This window comes from Bos indicus x Bos taurus, chromosome 6 (assembly GCF_003369695.1).
Source record: "Bos indicus x Bos taurus breed Angus x Brahman F1 hybrid chromosome 6, Bos_hybrid_MaternalHap_v2.0, whole genome shotgun sequence".
In the NCBI taxonomy this organism is placed as follows: domain Eukaryota; kingdom Metazoa; phylum Chordata; class Mammalia; order Artiodactyla; family Bovidae; genus Bos; species Bos indicus x Bos taurus.
The window spans coordinates 66,595,998-66,616,884 of record NC_040081.1 but is presented as its reverse complement, the minus strand read 5'-3'; the positions used below and the strand labels follow the sequence as shown (position 1 = coordinate 66,616,884).

The 20,887-nt window shown below is 39.2% G+C and overlaps 1 protein-coding gene across 1 annotated transcript in view; it reads left to right on the top strand.

Annotated features, from left to right (window-relative positions):
• The window catches only part of CORIN (corin, serine peptidase), a 308,663-nt gene that overhangs the window by 89,164 nt on the left and 198,612 nt on the right, over nucleotides 1-20,887 (top strand). The window lies entirely within an intron of this gene.

The window sequence follows — 20,887 nt, the reverse complement described above, 5'->3', positions numbered from 1 at the left end:
ATGAGTCAGCACTTTGTGTCAGGTGGCCAAAGTATTGGAGTTTCAGCTTCAGCATCAGTCCTTCCAATGAACACCCAGGACTGGTCTCGTTTAGGATGGACTGGTTGGATCTCCTTGCAGTCCAGGGGACTCTCAAGAGTCTTCTCTAACACCACAGTTCAAAAGCATCAATTCTTCCGCACTCAGCTTTCTTTACAGTCCAACTGTCACATGCATACGTGACTACTGGAAAAACCATGGCCTTGACTAGACGAACCTTTGTTGGCAAAGTAATCTCTCTGCTTTTGAATATGCTATCTAGGTTGGTCATAACTTTCCTTCCAAGAAGTAAACATCTTTTAATTTCATGGCTGCAGTCACCATCTGCAGTGATTTTGGAGCCCAGAAAAATCAAGTCTGACACTGTTTCCACTGGTTCCCCATCTATTTCCCATGAAGTGATGGGACCGGATGCCATGATCTTCGTTTTCTGAATGTTGAGCTTTAAGCCAACTTTTTCACTCTCTTCTTTCGGTTTCATCAGGGTGGTGTCATCTGCATATCTGAGGTTACTGATATTTCTCCTGGCAATCTTGATTCCAGCTTGTGCTTCCTCCAGCCCAGCATTTCTCATGATGTACTCTGCATATAAATTAAATAAGCAGGGTGACAAAATACAGCCTTGATGTACTCCTTTTCCTATTTGGAACCAGTCTGTTGTTCCATGTCTAGTTCTAACTGTTGCTTACTGACCTGCATACAGGTTTCTCAAGAGGCATATTTTGGAAATTAATCCTTTGTCAGTTGTTTCATTTTCTATTATTTTCTCCCATTCTGAGGGTTGTCTTTTTACCTTGTTTATAGTTTCCTTTGCTGTGCAAAAGCTTTTAAGTTTACTCAGGTCCCACTTGTTTACATTTATTTTTATTTCCATTACTCTTGGAAGTGGGTCATAAAGGATTGCTTTGATTTATGTCATTGAGTGTTCTGCCTGTGTTTTCCTGTAAGAGTTTTATAGTTTCTGGTCTTACATTTAGGTCTTTAATGCATTTTGAGTTTATCTTTGTGTATGGTGTTAGGAAATGTTCTAATTTCATTCTTTTACATGTAGCTGTCCAGTTTTCCTAGCACCACTTATTGAAGAGGCTGTCTTTTCCCCATTGTGTATTCTTGCCTCCTTTGTCAAAAATAAGGTACCCATAGGTTCATCGGTTTATTTCTGGGCTTTCTATCTTTTTTCCATTGGTCTATAGTTCTGTTCTTGATGACTGTAGCTGTGTAGTATGATCTGAAGTCAGGAAGATTGATTCCTCCAGTTCCATTTTTCTTTCTCAAGACTGCTTTGGCTATTTGGGGTCATTTGTGTTTCCATATGAATTGAGTTCACTGAGTTTTAAATCATAATATCCACCTTTGCACAGTGACAGTTTCATAGCCAAGGATGTTTATCTGAGATGTAATTATTGCTAATTCAGTTATAATATTCATACATACTTTTTATTTCTAGAGATTCTACTTGGTTTCTTTTTCAGTCTTCCAGATCTTTATTTATAGTGTGTCATTCTTTTCAAATGGTTTCAATTACTACATTTTGGTCTTTAGTTGTTTTATTTATTCTTGCTTAATAGCCTCTGTCAGATTGTTCAATTGTCTGAAGTTCTCCACTTTAGTTATTGTTGCTGGTTGTCACTAATGACTTATTATTCTTTCCTCAAGTGAATTATTTTCTGTTTATTTTATGACTTTGGATTATAAACTTTTTGGATTCAGGGCATGTCACTTAGGACAATTTTATGTTTGGTTTGGCTAGTCATTCCAAGATGTCACTGTCTCAGAGCCAATTTTTATGCTAATTTTTGGCTTGGGGGATTCTTGGATCACACATGTAGTGGTAAATTCAAATCCATGGGAGCTCCAGAGTTGTATTAAGAAGAGCCCAAAGAAAGGTTTTTGTTTCAAACCAGATTCTAGGCAGTCAGAGATTCTCCCTGATCATATAGCTGAGCTAGTTGAAAGTGAAAGTTGCTCAGTTACGTCCGACTGTTTGTAACCCTTTGGACTAGACCATGGAATTCTCCAGGCCAGATTACTGGAGTGGGTAGCCTTTCCCTTCCCCAGGAGATCTTCCAGACCCAGGGATGGAACCCAGGTCTCCTGCATTGGAGGTGGATTCTCTATTAGCCGAACCACCAGGGAAGCCCAAGAATACTGGAGTGGGTAGCCTATCCCTTCTCCAGCGAATCTTCGCTACTCAGGAATCAAACTGGGGTCTCCAGCTTTGCAGTCAGATTCTTTACCAGCTGAGCTACCAGGGAAGCCCTAAATTTTGTGGTTAGTGTGATCTGTTATGCATGTGTGCTAAGTCACTTCAGCCATGTCTGACTCTTTGCAACCCCATGAACTGTAGCCTACCAGGCTCCTCTGTCCATGGGATTCTCCAGGCAGGATTATTGCAATGGGTTGCCCTGCCCTTCTCCAGGGGATCTGCCCAACCAAAGGATCAAACCTGCGTCTCTTACATTACATTACCACATCTCCTGCATTGGCAGGTGGGTTCTTTACCACTAGCGCTACCTGGGAGTTCTTGCTTTTTGTGGGGGTCTCGATTCCTATTAGTACTTCCTATGGACTCAACATCTGCTGGATCAAGGAAAAAGCAAGAGAGTTCCAGAAGAACATCTATTTCTGCTTTATTGACTATGCCAAAGCCTTTGACTGTGTGGATCACAATAAACTGTGGAAAATTCTGAAAGAGATGGGAATACCAGACCACCTGACCTGCCTCTTAAGAAATCTGTATGCAGGTGAGGAAGCAACAGTTAGAACTGGACATGGAACAACAGACTGGTTCCAAATAGGAAAAGGAGTACGTCAAGGCTGTATATTGTCACCCTGCTTATTTAACTTCTATGCAGAGTACATCATGAGAAACGCTGGACTGGAAGAAACACAAGCTGGAATCAAGATTGCCGGGAGAAATATCAATAACCTCAGATATGCAGATGACACCACCCTTATGGCAGAAAGTGAAGAGGAACTAAAGAGCCTCTTGATGAAAGTGAAAAAGGAGAGTGAAAAAGTTGGCTTAAAGCTCAACATTCAGAAAACAAAGATCATGGCATCCGGTCCCATCACTTCATGGGAAATAGATGGGGAACCAGTGGAAACAGTGTCAGACTTGATTTTTCTGGGCTCCAAAATCACTGCAGATGGTGACTGCAGCCATGAAATTAAAAGACGCTTACTCCTTGGAAGGAAAGTTATGACCAACCTAGATATCATATTCAAAAGCAGAGATATTACTTTGCCAACAAAGGTCCGTCTAGTCAAGGCTATGGTTTTTCCTGTGGTTATGTATGGATGTGAGAGTTGGACTGTGAAGAAAGCTGAGCACCGAAGAATTGATGCTTTTGAACTGTGGTGTTGGAGAAGACTCTTGAGAGTCCCTTGGACTGCAAGGAGATCCAACCAGTCCATTCTAAAGGAGATCAGCCCTGGGATTTCTTTGGAAGGAATGATGCTAAAGCTGAAACTCCAGTACTTTGGCCACCTCATGCGAAGAGTTGACTCATTGGAAAAGACTCTGATGCTGGGAGGGATTGGGGGCAGGAGGAGAAGGGGACGGCAGAGGATGAGATGGCTGGATGGCATCACTGACTCGATGGACGTTGAGTCTGAGTGAACTCCGGGAGTTGGTGATGGACAGGGAGGCCTGGCGTGCTGCGATTCATGAGGTCTCAAAGAGTCGGACATGACTAAGTGACTGAACTGAACTGAACTGAACTGATGGACTCAAAGCCTCAGCTGTTTGTTGAGATTGATGACTTCCTTCAAGACAGGATCATTACAGTATCTGCTCATGAAATGTTCACCCATATGCTCTTCATTCCTGTGATGTCCTACTCACTGCTCTTGGTTTTGGTTTACCCTTGAATTTCTGCAATCTTGAGATGTCCTTTTCTATATGGAGCATTCAGCTGTTTACATAAAACTGTTTATTTTATTTTATCAAATATTTCTAAAGGTTTATAATGGGTGGGCTTTCAGATTACTTAGTCAGCAATATTTAAGAATCTTTTCTTCAAAAAATAATTTTATACAGAGATTTTTAATCACATACAAAAGTAGAGAGACTAGTACATGAATGCACATATGCCCTCTTTTACTTTATCAACATTTTATTAGTTTTCTCAGGATCTTTTGTAAAGCATTTTTTTCTCGCACGATTTGTAGTAGTGTTTAAACTTGCCTCCATTGTTGAAAGTTAGGCTCTTCTCTCTATTGTTTGCACAGAAAATTTTGATATTAACCAGTTGGTAATTAAAATATTCTACTTCATAGTTTTAGGAAATCACCTGGAGAAACCATAGTTTTTATAAAGCAGTGTGTTAAACTACATTAAATATTTCCTCATTATTGAAATTCATATTCAACAATTTTCCAATTATTAGAAACAAAATTGATTCAACATTCCCTTCTTGTGTTGGGTATTTCTTGCCTTCCACAGCATCCTTCAGATCTCTACCTCTTTAGGTTCACATTATATCTGCCCCATTTGAAGCTGGGGCAGCTTTATCATTTTGATTTGGGTTCTTGGCTATTCTAACTCTGTACATTCATTTCTGTGTTTAAACTTCCTGTGTTTGTCTTTTTTGGCTTAATTATCCCAGAACCTTCTATTCTAGTTATTTTCATAGCCATCCTAATGTGAAAAAGTCAGGGGTGGAGAGGTTTCAGAATTTACATTTTTCAAGGCCAGATTTATCACACAGTCATATTTTTTGTCATTGACAAACGTATTCTTGTTATCTACTATAGTTGGTAACACTTAGGAAAAAACTAGTCCACAGTTTCTTGCTTGTATATTATTGATAAAGAAGACTTTAATGTCCAACAAATGTCTTCAACTTTAATCTGAAAAATTCCCCTAATTTATCCATAGTAGAGATATAATATAGTCATTAATATTTTCTTGAGAAACTGTGTATCAAGGAAGCAAAATGACTGTTTTGTAATGGATTGGCCTTGCTGTGTACATTACAATTTAGAAGCAGATGTGTGTGGGTATGTGTGTGTGCTCAACCGTGTCTGACTCTTTGTGACTCCATGGACTATAGCTCGCCAGGCTCTCCTCTGTCCATGGAATTTTCCAGGTAAGAATACTGGAGACGGTGGCCATTTCCTTTTCCAGGTTAGAAGCAGGTATAAGGCAGCAAACTTCCCCACACAGCAGTTGGAACACTGACATTCTATCATGATTTCCATCCTAGCTATCCTTGGGAAAGAAAGAGCTACTTATAAGGGCAGGGCATGAGCTCCTCACCAGTCCTGAGTATGACCAGTTTCCCTGGAGAAATGTGTTGCTGTGCAAGCTGGAATTGAAATGCAATGAGCAGACACCTGGTTTCTCAGGAAGAGGCACTGCTTTTGTGCAATGTTTGAATATGTATACAAACCCAGGGATGCTTGTGTGTTTAATCTTCTCTGCCTCTGACACCTTAAAGTCATATACAAAGACAGAAGTCCTCGGACTGAATTTGAGGCCTCAACACTCTTAAACTGATGATCTTTAGTTCTTACCAGAAGTTACAGAGAGATCCTGAGACTGGTGCTCAAATATCCCTACATGGAGATCTATTGAGGGTCTTGGAGGCTGGACTCCTCCTCTGATCATTGACCAGCTTCCTCAGCATGCTAACCCGTGTCGTTGCATAGAGCCCTGAGCATAAAAGGACTTTATACTCTGTTTAATTGTTCTGCTGTTGCCTTGTTGAATTTATTAGCAATAATAAAAATATCAATATTATGAATGATATAAATGAAATAATACAAAAATAATTTTTGACCAAGGGCCCCCACATTTTCATTTTATCCTGGGTGTGCCCAAATTATGCAACCTGTTCTGCTTTTGGGTTTTTACTGTGATGAGACCAACTTCATTATCATATCTGCCTTTGAAGTAAACACAGTGCCAGGCTGTACCATGAGCTGATTGTCACTGGCCAGCTGATTGTCACTGGACGCACACCTGGAGCTGGTGGGAAGGGAAAGGCCTCCCAGACTGCATGGCTGCTATTCAGTTAGAGATGGGGAGCTGATGCTGAGGCTGTAACTGACAAGAAACGTTCCACTCCTCCCTTCGTCTTTTTTGTTGAGTGGTTGCCTATGTTTTACTTTACTTTCTAATATTGCACTGCCTTATAATAAGATAAAAGGTATAGTTATTAATAAGAAATAGTATGTTATATGCATTCCAATAATAGTACTAGAAATTTTATTTTAAATATTTCCTTTTGAGCATGTAGGACAAGCTGCCTTACCGTCTTATTCTCTGTAAAATCTTCCTTTGTAAATTCATAGAACAAGAAGGGTAAATATCAGCTCAACTTGAGGTTGACTTTTTACAGATTTTCAGTTTAGAGAATTACAGATTAAAAATGGTTATCTGAGCAAACATTTCATAAATCTATTAAGAATCACAATACCTAGCTGGTATAATCCAAACTTTAGTATGCAGGTCTGCCCTGTCATTTATTCTTCTGTTACTTAAGTTATGACTGCCACTAAACCTGAAATAAGATACCCAGTAAAACTAAACAAGGCTGGGGGATTCACTGAGATCTCATTGCCTTTGTGAACAACAAAGTTTAAAACTAACCACAAGTGAGGCAATGAGTTTACACTAAACCCTGACCTCAGTGAACATGATGTGTCACTAAATAATTTCTTATACTCTCGTTATTATAGAATCTATATGTACTATTCTTGGTATTAGAAAACAAATAATTTTCATATGTATTGAAGAAAAGTTTGGCTAAATAAATAAAATGTGGTCTAATTTCAAGTTCTTATTTTTAAATTCACAGCCCCAAGCTTAACAGAGACTTAATAAATGTTTTCTTAATGAATAACTAAGGTTTTTAAGCAAGGAGTATTTTGTATATAACACTTAGCATTGTTTTATTTTGCAGGTAAGCAAAACCAATTTTGTGAGTCACAAATGAGATCATAATAGCCAACACTTATAGTTTATTGTATATATTGTATCAGTTCAGTTCAGTCGCTCAATTGTGTCCAACTCTTTGTGACCCCATGAATCGCAGCAGGCCAGGCCTCCCTGTCCATCACCAACTCCCAGAGTTTACTCAAACTCATGTGCATAGAGTCAGTGGTGCCATCCAGCCATCTCATCCTCTGTCGTCCCCTTCTCCTCCTGCCCCCAATCCCTCCCAGCATCAGAGTCTTTTCCAGTGAGTCAACTCTTCTCATGAGGTGGCCAAAGTACTGGAGTTTCAGCTTTAGTATCAGTCCTTCCAATGAACACCCAGGACTGGTCTCCTTTAGAATGGACTGGTTGGATCTCCTTGCAGTCCAAGGGACTCTCAAGAGTCTTCTCCAACACCACAGTTCAAAAGCATCAATTCTTCGGTGCTCAGCTTTCTTCACAGTCCAACTCTCACATCCATACATGACCACAGGAAAAATCATAGCCTTGACTAGATGGACCTTTGTTGGCAAAGTAATGTCTCTGCTTTTGAATATGCTATCTAGGTTGGTCATAACTTTCCTTCCAAGGAGTAAGCGTCTTTTTGTTTCATGGCTGCAGTCACCATCTGCAGTGATTTTGGAGCCCAGAAAAATCAAGTCTGACACTGTTTCCCCATCTATTTCCCATGAAGTGATGGGACCAGATGCTATAATCTTCATTTTCTGAATGTTGAGCTTTAAGCCAACTTTTCACTCTCCTCTTTCACTTTCATCAAGAGGCTCTTTAGTTCCTCTTCACTTTCTGCCATAAGGGTGGTGTCATCTGCATATCTGAGGTTATTGATATTTCTCCCAGAAATCTTGATTCCAGCTTGTCCTTCTTCCAGCCCAGCGTTTCTCCTGATGTACTCTGCATAGAAGTTAAATAAGCAGGGTGACAATATACAGCCTTGACGTACTCCTTTTCCTATTTGGAACCAGTTGTTGTTCCATGTCCAGTTCTAACTGTTGCTTCCTCACCTGCATACAGGTTTCTCAAGAGGCAGGTCAGGTGGTCTGGTATTCCCATCTCTTTCAGAATTTTCCACAGTTTATTGTGATCCACACAGTCAAAGGCTTTGGCATAGTCAAGAAAGCAGAAATAGATGTTTTTCTGAAACGCTCTTGCTTTTTCAATGATCCAGCAGATGTTGGCCATTTGATCTCTGGTTCCTCTGCCTTTTCTAAAACCAGCTTGAACATCTGGAAGTTCTCAGTTCACATATTGCTGAAGCCTGGCTTGAAGAATTTTGAGCATTACTTTACTAGCGTGTGAGATGAGTGCATATTGTATAAATATCATTTAATCCTCCCAGTAACCCCATAATGCAGATATTTCTATTTCTATTTTATAGATGAGGAAACATATAAACAGAAGTTTAGTAGCTTGTCAAATGCCACATAAATTTAGACAAATAAAGAAGAATTTGAATCAGACTGTGGAACCACCATACTGAGAATAGGGAAGGTGTTTTACAAACTTGAAAGCACCATATACATTTGAATTACTGTTATTATTCAATCACTATAACCCTCAGATAGATAATTATATGGGGACAAAATCTAGTTCTTTTAATGAAAGTGACTAGCAGATGCAACAGCTGAAATGTCACATTTTACTTAGTTCTATAGAATAATTAATTTACAATAAAATAAAGGCCTCTCACTGTGTTAGAGCATTTGAGTTTGTTGAATAAAAGAGTTTCATCAAGTTATGAACAGTTGGCTATCATTTAAACATCTTAGAATCAGGCAGTATGGATGTGTGTATAAATGATAGGAAAGAATGATCTAGTTTTATACATATATATATATTCATGCACATATGTATATATGTATATATGTATATATACACACATATATATTATACTGAAAGCTTGAAGATTGGCAAAAAATTTCACCAAGTGGCTTGAGGTTGCTTTCAAAATGTTAAGTCTGGAATATTTGTAATTATACAAAGACTGTTAAACTCTAAACCTCGTAATTCTCCTGACAGGAGTAGCTAGCTCTTAATTCTGACAATTTACACAGTGTTACCACTGCAGATGGTGATTGCAGCCATGAAATTAAAAGACGCTTCCTCCTTGGAAGGAAAGTTATGACCAACCTAGATAGCATATTCAAAAGCAGAGACATTCCTTTGCCAACAAAGGTCCATCTAGTCAAGGCTATGACTCGATGCACATGAGTTTGGGTGAACTCCGGGAGTTGGTGATGGACAGGGAGGCCTGGCGTGCTGCAATTCATGGGGTTGCAAAGAGTCGGACAAGACTGAGCGACTGAACTGAACTGAAGCCCTAGGTGCTCACTTTTTCTGTGTGTGTGTAAATTAGCAAGGTATTGGCTTCTCTCTGCCTTGACTATGTCTATAAAGACTTTTTACAAATGTCACAAATGCATCATTAAGAAAATGTGCCTTACTTTTGTCTTCTAGATTTTCTCTTATGAGAAACAAAATATGTAATATGTTCAGATTCACAGATGTTTTGAGTTAGTTAAGAAGCTGGGATCTTCATAGAGAGGCCCTGTCAGTAACTCTGTTCCTTCTTGTCCTACTGTAACCCTCTTACAGATCTTCCAAAGTACATGATATCCTCACAAATAGGTTTTTCCTAGACATTATTCGGACAAAATGTTACTTTTCATGTGAGCTATTTAGACTAGAGAATGTCCTTCATTATTCCACTCTGCTGACCTGGGCTGACTTTATGGTGCAGTCAGGAATAAACACTAGGCATTCCCAATCCAATTCGTCCCTTGGTGAGATTGGGTCAGTCAGTTCAGTCGCTAAGTTGTGTCCGACTCTTTGCGACCTCTTGGACTGTAGCACGCCAGGCTTCCTTGTCCATCACCAACTCCTGGAGCTCGCTCAAACTCATGTCCATAGATTCAGTGATGCCATCCAACTATCTCATCCTCTGTTGTCCCCTTTCCCTCCTGTCGTCAATCTTTCCCAGCATCAGGGTCTTTTCAAATGAGTCAGTTCTTCACATCAGGTGAGTATTGGAGTTTCAGCTTTAGCATCAGTCCTTCCAATGAATATTTAGGACTGATTTTCTTTAGGATTGACTGGTTGGATCTCCTTGCAGTCCAAAGGACTCTCAAGAGTCTTCTCCAACACCACAGTTCAAAAGCATCAATTCCTCGGCACTCAGCTTTCTTTATAGTCCAACTCTCACATCCATACATGACTACTGGAAAAACCATAGCTTTGACTAGATGGACATTTACCAGCCAAGTAATGTCGCTGCTTTTTAATATGCTGTCTAGGTTGGTCATAGCTTTTCTTCAAAAGAGCAAGTGTCTTAATTTCATGGCTTCAGTCACCATCTGCAGTGATCTTGGAGCCCCAAAACATAAAGTCTGTCACTGTTTCCATTGTTTCCCTATCTTTTTGCCATGAAGTGGTGGGACCAGATTCCATAATCTTAGTTTTTTGAATGTTGAGTTTTAAGCCAACTTTTTCATTCTCCTCTTTGACTTTCATCAAGAGGCTCTTTAGCTCCCCTTCACTTTCTGCCATAAGGGTGATGTCATCTACATATCTGAGGTTATTGATATTTCTCCTGGCACTCTTGATTCCAGCTTGTGCTTCATCCAGCCCAGCATTTTGCGTGATGTACTCTGCATAGAAGTTAAATAAGCAGGGTGCCAATATATAGCCTTGACGTACTCCTTTCCTGATTTGGAACCAGTCTGTTGTTCCATGTCCAGTTCTAACTGTTGCTTCTTGGTCTGCATACAGATTTCTCAGCCTTACTGATACATGTATCCATTCTCCCCCAAACTCCTCCTTAAGCTCCCATCCAGGCTGCCACATAACATTAAGCAGAGTTGCCTATTCTATACCGTAGGAACTTGTTGGTTTTATCCATTTTAAATATAGCAGAGTGTGAAAGTGAAGTGTTACTCAGTCATTCCGACTCTTTACGACCCCTTGTATTGTAGCCTGCCAGGCTCCTCTCTCCATGGAATTCTCCAGGCAAGAATACTGGAGTGGGTTGCCATTCCCTTCCTCAGGGTATCTTCCTGACCCAGGGATCAAACCTGGGTCTTTTGCATTGCAGGCAGATTTGTTTACCATCTGACGTACCAGGGAACACATCATTAAAAAGGATGAAATAATGCCATTTGCAGCAACACGGATGGACCCAGAGATTGTCATGCTGAGTGAAGTCAGCCAGACAGAAAAGCAGAAATATGACGTCCCTCATATACGGAATCTAAAAAGAAATGATAAACAAATGAATGTATTTACACAACAGAAATAGACTCACAGACTTAGAGAATGAACTTATGGTTTCAGGGAGGTGGGGGGGTAGAATGGGGGGAAGAGATAGTTAAGGAGGTTGGAATTGACATGTACACTAATATATGTATTTTTTGTTAAAGGAGAACTTGAGTACTTACTTATAGTTTGCTTAGGCTTTTACTGCAGAGTGAAGTTACCTCATCCTAGCCTCTGTTTGAATGGTTATATTTCTTCTTGCTAAAGGTACCAGTGCTGTTGAAATATCAGTTTAACCTCAGCAGCATGAAGGCTCTGTCTTAAGCTCTTTATCTCTGTTGACAGATTTGATCCTCACAACCCTCTGATTCACATTATTATTTCTGCTTTAAAGATTAGGACATTTTAAAGATGTTAAGTAATTTCCCCAAGGTTACCAGCACCCCCAGCCTTGTGGGTGGTACTGAGGCTTTAAAGATGTTAGGTAGTTTCCCCAAGGTCACCCCACCCCTGGCCTTGTGGGTGGGACTGAGGCTCAAGGTAGATTCTGGCTTCTGCTTCTCCGTCTTGGAGTAGCTGACTTTCACTTAACTCTGAGAGCTTACCGAGTGTGCACCTAGTCTTGTCGGCTACAGTCATCATTTTTACCCTCACTTTTCTCAGAGTTGTTTGTAGCTCTGGTGTATAGCTGCTCATCTGTTGATCTTTCTCCAGTCTTTTCTGCTTGTAAGAAGCACACCTTCATTTTTTTTCTCTCTACTATGGTAAGATCTCTGCTCTTAATACAATTCAGTATGCTTAAGGATAATGGGACATTTGCCTTTTACAGGATAGAAGGGTAATTCTTACTCTTTTACTTTTAGCTGCTGCACTAGTGGAGCCCAAGGTATGAATCAACCTGGTGGAGGGAACTGAATGGGATGGTTCCCTGTGCCGTGATAAATCTAGGGAACAGATTGTTAAAAACATCTGTAGAAAGATTAGCCATCATCATTAGTGCCCTAGAGTCTTATATAAATTTGCTTTCTCATGTCTGAACAAGACATGTTCCATCAAGATGTTTCCATCTTGTTCAGTAAGAAACCTTGTAGTGAAGACATTGTTCCATTTAGTCTCATTCAGTTAGTGAATATCTACTGGGTGTATGCAGATGACACCACCCTTATGGCAGAAGGTGAAGAAGAACTAAAGAACATCTTGATGAAAGTGAAAGAGGAGAGTGAAAAAGTTGGCTTAAAGCTCAACGTTCAGAAAACTAAGATCATGGCATCTGGTCCCATCACTTTATGGCAAATAGATGGGGAAACAGTGGAAACAGTAGCTGACTTCATTTTGGGGTGCTCCAAAATCACTGTAGATGGTGATTGCAGCCATGAAATTAAAAGATGCTTACTTCTTGGAAGGAAAGTTATGACCAACCTAGACAGTGTATTAAAAAGCAGAGACATTACTTTGTCAACAAAGGTCTGTCTAGTCAAGGCTATGGTTTTTCCAGTAGTCATGGATGGATGTGAGAGTTGGACTATAAAGAAAGCTGAGCGCCGAAAAATTGATGCTTTTGCTGTGGTGTTGGAGAAGACTCTTGAGAGTCCCTTGGACTGCAAGGAGATCCAACCAGTCCATCCTAAAGGAGACCAGTCCTGGGTGTTCATTGGAAGGACTGATGCTGAAGCTGAAACTCCAATACTTTGGCCACCTGATGCAAAGTGCTGACTCATTTGAAAAGACCCTGATGCTGGGAAAGATTGAGGGCAGGAGGAGAAGGGGACAACAGAGGATGAGATGGATGGATGGCATCACTGACACAATGGACATGGGTTTGGGTGGAATCTGGAGGTTGGTGATGGATAGGAAGGCCTGGCGTGCTACAGTTCATGTGGTCTTAAAGAGTCGGACACGACTAAGGGACTGAACTGAACTGCGTGTATACTGTTTGGTATCCAGTGATTTCTAGTCACAAGACGAAGTCTCTCCATAGATGTGGAAGGATGCTGAGAACAAACACAAATAAACAATATCTTATCAGTTAGTCCAATTGTTGTAAGGACAACAAATTAAGATAATGTTATAGAGAGGCCCAGGAGTACTTCAATGGTGTGCTTATGGGAACTTTGCTGGAACCCCCCCCAGAAGGATGGTTCTCCGAAGCAAGCCTTTTCTGTGGCTTCTTACCCCACAGAAAAACTGAGCTGCTATGATTAATCTAGTGGAGAGAAGGGAACTGCTTTCCTTTGATACTTTTATCTGATGGCTACAAATCTCTTATAAATATAAAATGATAACTTAAATATTATAATAAGAACAATGAAGACAGGCAAGCTTGTCTTCAATGAGCCTGAATATAAATTATTGAAAATCAAAAGACTGACATTTGAATTTGAGAAGACATATTTGTGCTGCCTGAATATTTGATTCTGGTATATTTCTTAAGAAAGGAGTTCACTTTCAAAACTAACTTTCCTTTGTCCCATCCTAATAAGTTAGGATTTATTGTAGTATTAGTCTCTCCATTAAGGCAGATCTACTGCTTTGGTTCTTGCTGAGTATTAGTACTATGACTGTGTGTATCAATGCCAGACAGTAAAGTGTCTGTTGTCTGTCTCCCCTGACTAGACTAAAAGCTCCATAAGGGCAGGGATTTTGTTTTGCATCATGTCATTTGCTCTGTGAGCTACCCTAGTGGTTCAGATGATAAAGAATCTGCCTGCAGTGAAGGAGACTTGGGTCCAATCCCTGGGTTGGGAAGATCCCCTGGAGAAGGGAATGGCTACCCACTGCAGTATTTTTGCCTGGAGAGTCCCATAGACAGAAGCGCTTGGCAGGCTACAGCCCATGGTGTCAGAGTCAGACACGACTGAGTGACTAAGCACACACACATGCACATTTGCTCTGCTCCTCAAGCAGTGCCTGACACAGATACTACTACTACTACTAAGTCGCTTCAGTCGTGTACGACTCTGTGCGACCCCATAGACGGCAGCCCACCAGGCTCCCCCGTCCCTGGGATTCTCTAGGCAAGAATACTGGAGTGGGTTGCCATTTCCTTCTCCAATGCATGGAAGTGAAAAGTGAAAGTGAAGTTGCTCAGTCGTGTCCAACTCTTAGCGACCCCATGGACTGCAGCCCACCAGGCTCCTCAGTCCATGGGATTTTCCAGGCAAGAGTACTGGAGTGGGGTGCCATTGCCTTCTCCTGACACAGATAAGGAGTCAATAAATATTTGTTGAATGGGTAGTGAAAAAGACCCCACCAGCCTCCATGGAACTCATGGGGCCCCAACCAATGTGGTAGAAATTCCGGGGAGGAAATATCAATTTTAATGTTTGGATTATGGGCACAGCTGTTGATGGAAAGAGACTTGGACTTAGGATGATTTGAGTTGAATTTTAGCTTTGTCATTTATTAGCTGTGTGAATCTTTAATTTTTTTAAACTTAAACTTGTTTATTGAAGAATAGTTTATTTACAGTGTTGTATTAGGTTCAGATATATAGCAAGTGATTCAGTTATATGTGTGTATGTATATATATATTTTTTTCAGATTCTCTCCCATTATAGGTTATTATAAGATATTGAATGTAGTTCCCTGTGCCATATAGGTGGTCCTTCTTATTTATTTATTTTATATATAGTAGTGTGTATATGTTAATCCCCCAATCCTAATTTGTTCCTCCCCCTGCTTTCCCCTTTGGTGACTGTAAGTTTTTTCTATGTGAGTCTATTTCTGTTTTGTAAATATTTGTATCATTTCTTTAGATCCTGCATATAAGTGACATCATATAATATTTATCTTTCTCTGTCTGATGTACTTCACTTGGTATGATAATCTTTAGGTCCATCCATATTGCAGCAGATGGCATTATTCTTTTTTATTTAGTTAGTTGCTCATTCATGTCAGACTCTTTGCAACTCCATGGACTATATCCCGCCAGGCTCCTCTGACCATCAGATTCTCCAGACAAGAATACAAGAGTGGGTAGCCATTCCCTTCTCCAGGGGATCTTCTTGACCCAGGGATCAAACCTGGGTCTCCTGCACTGCAAGCAGATTCTTTACCATCTGAGCCACCAGGGAAGCTCTATTCTTTTTATGGCTGAGTAATATTCCACTGTATACATTGCTACATCTTTATCCATTCTTCTGTTGATGGATGTTTAGGTTTAGTGATGTGAATCTTATGGGGAAATTACTCAAACCTTGTTTCCTCAGCTGTGAAACAGAGTTACTTGCAAGGAGGGCAAAGTACATGAAAGGGCAGAGAACAATGCTACAGTTTTTCAGTAAATAGTGGAGATAAAAATATGCGATAAAAGTGGCATATGCAACCATAGAAAGCTAGAATTTAAACTACAGAGGTAGGAATAAGAGTTATCGTCTGGAAAAACAGCAACAAAATTAATGACAGACTGCATGAAAGGAATGATAAAGGAAAACATGTGAGGAGGGCCAGTGCTGCCATGACTTTCTTCCCAAATCACTATAGCGGGCTGTGTATAGAGAACTTGCCTTTACAGTCTTGTCAAATTCTCAAGATCTGAAAGTCAGACAAACAAATGTTGAAGCATCCACAAGAAGTCTTGTGAAGAAAATTCATGAGTTAAAATAAGTCAGTAAGTTAGGGCAAACCAACCCAAACTCTGATAAAATATTCCCCTCTGATACAATGGAATCCTTATAAGTAGCCCTTCAATTAAATGTGAAATCATACATAGGAAGTCAGAAAGGTTACTGCGGTTTCTTGTTAGCTTATGTCTACAAAAGGTTATCTTTTGTCCAGAAAAGATAGCAAAGTACTTTAGAAAGTTGATATTTTATTATTTTTAATTTAAGAAGATTTTTCCTGTCAAATAGCACTATTATGTGATAATCATGGTTTAGATACTATTTTGCTTTTATTTAAAAATGATCTTTATTTGGTCTTCAGGGATTTTTAAAAAGAACCCATTGTTAAATTCTGTGCAAGAATTTTCTGAAGTTAATTTTGCATTAAAAATAATCATATAAGTAAGAATTTCTAGCTCCACATTACCTAATCCCAAAAGTAGACAATACAGAATTTATCCTAATTCCCAAATGAGCATAAGGAAAACTCTTAAAACAGACCCATCTTTCTTCCCTCATTCCAGTATCTAGAAGTTTTAGCAATGTGATATGAGTTGAGAAAGCCCCAGTTTTATCTATAAACTATTGAGTCAGATAAAGAAAACAAAAAATATCAATATCTTCTTCAATACAAGCAGCATTTTATTTTTCATATTTAATTTTTCCCTGAAATTGGGACCTGTGTTTTAATCAGCAGATACTTTGATGACTTGTTATTAAATCATGCCTTATTGGCAATGCTGTTTTAGAATTTAGGAACTAATTACAATAAATATTTCTGGTTGACCAGAAATACATTGCATCAAGAAGTAATTTTGCTCTTAAAATCTGTTTCTAAGTTTTCCTCCTCAAGTTCCCCAACTTAAAGTAACTATTATTTAAAAGACACATTTAATTGAATAATAATGTTTATAGCAACACTATGGTTAATTATATCTATTGTATCATTTTATCTATTCTTACACAGCAACAACCTTGCCTTCTAATTTCTATTGGAGTCAGTAGTAAATGCCCAGGGAAGAAAAACAAACATTCCCCTCTTTTCTCTACCTTATGAAAATCAAGTTAGAAAAGCAGCAACAATAAATGAATCCATTTCCAAAAGTGCCCTTCCTTTTCCCTCAGAGAAATGGCTCTGCATGGTGCCTATTATGTAGCTGGCTTATGCAAAATCATTTGCCCCCCATGAGAATGTGCACAAATTCAAGACTAGAATTACATGTTTCAAAGGCAAGAACATTCTGGGGAAAAAAGAACATTTGACATGAACACTGAGGCAGAAGGGGTGATAGGAAATTTATACAATTTTTTGAATATAAAAGGCTTGAAATCAAGAGTCTTAAAAAGTAATTCCCTTTTATATTTTTTGGCTATTAGCAAATTCTCAGTTGAGTGCTTTTCTGCCCAGATTCAAGTTTTTAGTCATTGTGTCACGTGCAATTATGATTCTGTGTTTGTAGTAATTTTTTCCCTACCGTTAGTACGTACCCTGTTTTTATCGTTTGTCAGATATCTTTTAATCAGCAAATCAAGTTGTTCTTCGTTAAGTCTTCCCTAGTCATTCACACTACATTGAGTTCTTGCTCTTTTGAATTCCTTTGGCATTTGCTGTGTTACTGACAGTTGTGGTATAGAGGGATGAATGCTGGCCTGAGAGATGGAGGACCTGTGTATCTGTCCCACCTCTGTTACTGAGTGTTGTTGTTCAGTTACTAAGGTGTGTCAGACTCTTAGTGACCCCATGGACCTACAGCATGCCAGGCTTCCCTATCCTCCACTATCTCCCGGAGTTTGCTCAAATTCACATACATTGAGTCAGTGATGCCACCCAACCATCTCATCCTCTGTTACCCACTTCTCCTCCTGTCCTCAATCTTTCCCAGCATCAGAGTCTTTCCCAATGAGTTGACTCTGTATCAGGTGACCAAAGTAAGGAGCTTCAGCTTCGGGATCAGTTCTTCCAATGAGTATTCAGGATTGATTTCCTTTAGGATTAACTGGTTTGATCTCCTTGCAGTCCAAGGGACTCTCTGGAGTCTTATCCAATACCACAGTTCAAAAGTATCAATTCTTTGGCACTCAGCTTTCTTTATGATCCAACTCTCACATCCATACATGACTACTGGAAAAACCATAGCTTTGACTAGACAGACATTTGTTGGCAAAGTGATATCTTTGCTTTTTAATATGCTGTCTAGGTTTGTCATAGCTTTCTTTCCAAGAAGCAAGCGCCTTTTGATTTCATGGCTTCAGTCACCATCCACAGTAATTTTGGAGCCCAAGAAAAGAAGATCTGTCACTGCTTCCACTTTTTCCCCTTCTATTTGCCATGAAATGATGGGACTGGATGCCATGATACTCATTTTTTGAATGTTGAGTTTTAAGCCACCTTTTTCACTCTCTTTTACCCTCAAGAGGCTCTTTAGTTACTTACTGAGTGTCCTGCAAATCACTTTATGTCTATCTCCCTAGCTACCTATTTGTCTATCTATCCTGTCCATCCATCTATCACATTTCCATCTACCTACATATCTATGAGGGCCTTAGTTCCTTCATTTATAATGAGAGATTATAATCCTAATAGGATTGCTTTGGAAAACTTTATAAAACCATTATATAAGTATAAAACATGATTATTTTTGTCCATACCAATTATTTTGAGACATATGTTAAGGTTTCAGGCTATTATCTATCATTGCTACTAGAAAATCTTTTTTTTTTTTCTTTTGTACAGCTCACACTGTCATGAACATAATAGAGCCAACCAAAGTATGATTTTCCTCATTATCTTGTATTTTTAAAATGATCACTCAGTATTCTGTGTTTTCTTTGCCTTGGTGGCATAAATGAGCCTTTTGATGATCTCATCCAATATGGTTTATCATCAAGTGTATAAACCCTAAAGCTGATGACTCCTAAAGAAAATAATGTAAAATGAAGGATAACATGTGATATTATCTATGAATATAAATATAGATCTTGTGGTATATCATTATATGCTTTTTGGCCTCTTTCTTTCATAGGCCATTAGGAATTACCTTCTTTAAAAACTGTTTTTAACATTATAACCCTCTTTGTGTTAGCTTAAGGTAGCTCCAAATGGAAGTTATTCAGAAAACATAAATTTGAAGATCTAGAATTTCCACATAATAGCTGTGTTCTCCTCAACAGATATCTTAGCTTTTCCAAAATTGGCTTTGTGTATAATACAGAAATGATATCACTTTCCTGGGTTGTAGAAATGAGATCATTCTGAACGAGGAGATCTGAGCACTTAGTTTGGTGCCTGACACAAACTTTATTTGTAATCGGTTTTCTTGATACTGAATTTTTCATGAATTGTTTCAAATTTTGGATGGGCATAAATTTACTCTTACCTCTTGTAAGCAAGCTTTTCTGCTTGTAGCACAATACATAGAATTGTGTCATTTTGAAGTCCACTGTCTGTACCTCCTTTTGGCTTGTAATGCTCTCCCACACCAATGCGTTTTAACTTCCCTCCTGAAAGACTTCAGTGTCATATTTGTGAAACTTGCCCAGAATTCCCACCTCGGCACTCATGTGAAGCTGAATGCATGTTTATGCCTATTTGTGTTCTGTCTACATATTTTAGTTTGGGTTTTTCTTCCTTTCTGATTCATTTATTTCCCATTTTGCATTATGAGTTTGATGAAGTCCAAAAAAATGTGCCTCCATTTTTTGGCCAATCGTGCAAATTTATAACCTGAAGGAGAAGAAAAAGCCATGAAAGTGATCCTTCTCAGGATCACAATTTGGAGGAAAATAAGGTCAGAGTCTCTGAGCTTACCCTGAACTGTTGACATGGGCAGGACTGGAAACTCTTGATAATCATCTATTTTAAGAAACAGGATCATGGTATAACAATTAGTTTGTGATTAGTAACTTTTATTTATTATAGACATCATTCTATGTGATTAATAGTCTTCTAAAGCATCTTTCATGTAACTGAGTATTCTGTTGTTTGTTCCATAATATTTTAAACCAGTTTCCTTTGTTGAATGTTTAGGTGATTGCTATCTTTTAAAAAGTATAAACTGTACAGAGATGAAGATCCCTGTAGATAAATCCATGTGCACAACTGTGATTTTTTTTTATGATAAATTTTTAGAAATACTACAGTGTCAAAGGATATGCATTTTTTAAATACATATTTTTTTGATACATATTGCCCAGCCCAGCTGTGATCTAGAATAGTGATTGCCCTCTGGCTAGGTGAGAGTGTTTTCTCCACACATTTTCCCAGTACACAGATGTTATCCCTCTGTGAATATTAGCAGCTTGATTTTGTGATCACAAACATACTTCTTTTCGCTTTCTTTTCTGAAAAATTTGTTACACAATATTTAAAGAGTACACTCCATTTGTAGTTACTGCAAAATATTGGCTATATTCCCTGTGTATACAGTATATTCTGTAGCCTATCTTACACCTAGTAGGTTGTACCTTCCACTCCCTTACCCCTGTATTCCACTCCATTCCTACTGGTAACCACTAGTTTGTTCTCTGTGTCTGTAAGTCTGCTTCTTTATGGTTATATTCACTGGTTTGTTGTATTTTTTGGATTCCACATGTCATAATATCATATAGCATTTGTTTTTCTCTGACTTATTTCACTTAGCACAGTTCAGTTCAGTTTAGTTCAGTCGCTCAGTCGTGTCTGACTCTTTGCGACCCCATGAATCGCAGCACGCCAGGCCTCCCTGTCCATCACCAACTCCCGGAGTTCACTCAGACTCAACGTCCATCGAGTCAGTGATGCCATCCAGCCATCTCATCCTCTGTCGTCCCCTTCTCCTCCTGCCCCCAATCCCTCTCAGCATCAGAGTCTTTTCCAATGAGTCAACTCTTCGCATGAGGTGGCCAAAGTATTGGAGTTTCAGCTTTAGCATCATTTCTTCCAAAGAAATCCCAGGGCTGATCTCCTTCAGAATGGACTGGTTGGATCTCCTTGCAGTCCAGGGAACTCTCAAGAGTCTTCTCCAACACCACAGTTCAAAAACATCAATTCTTCAGCACTCAGCCTTCTTCACAG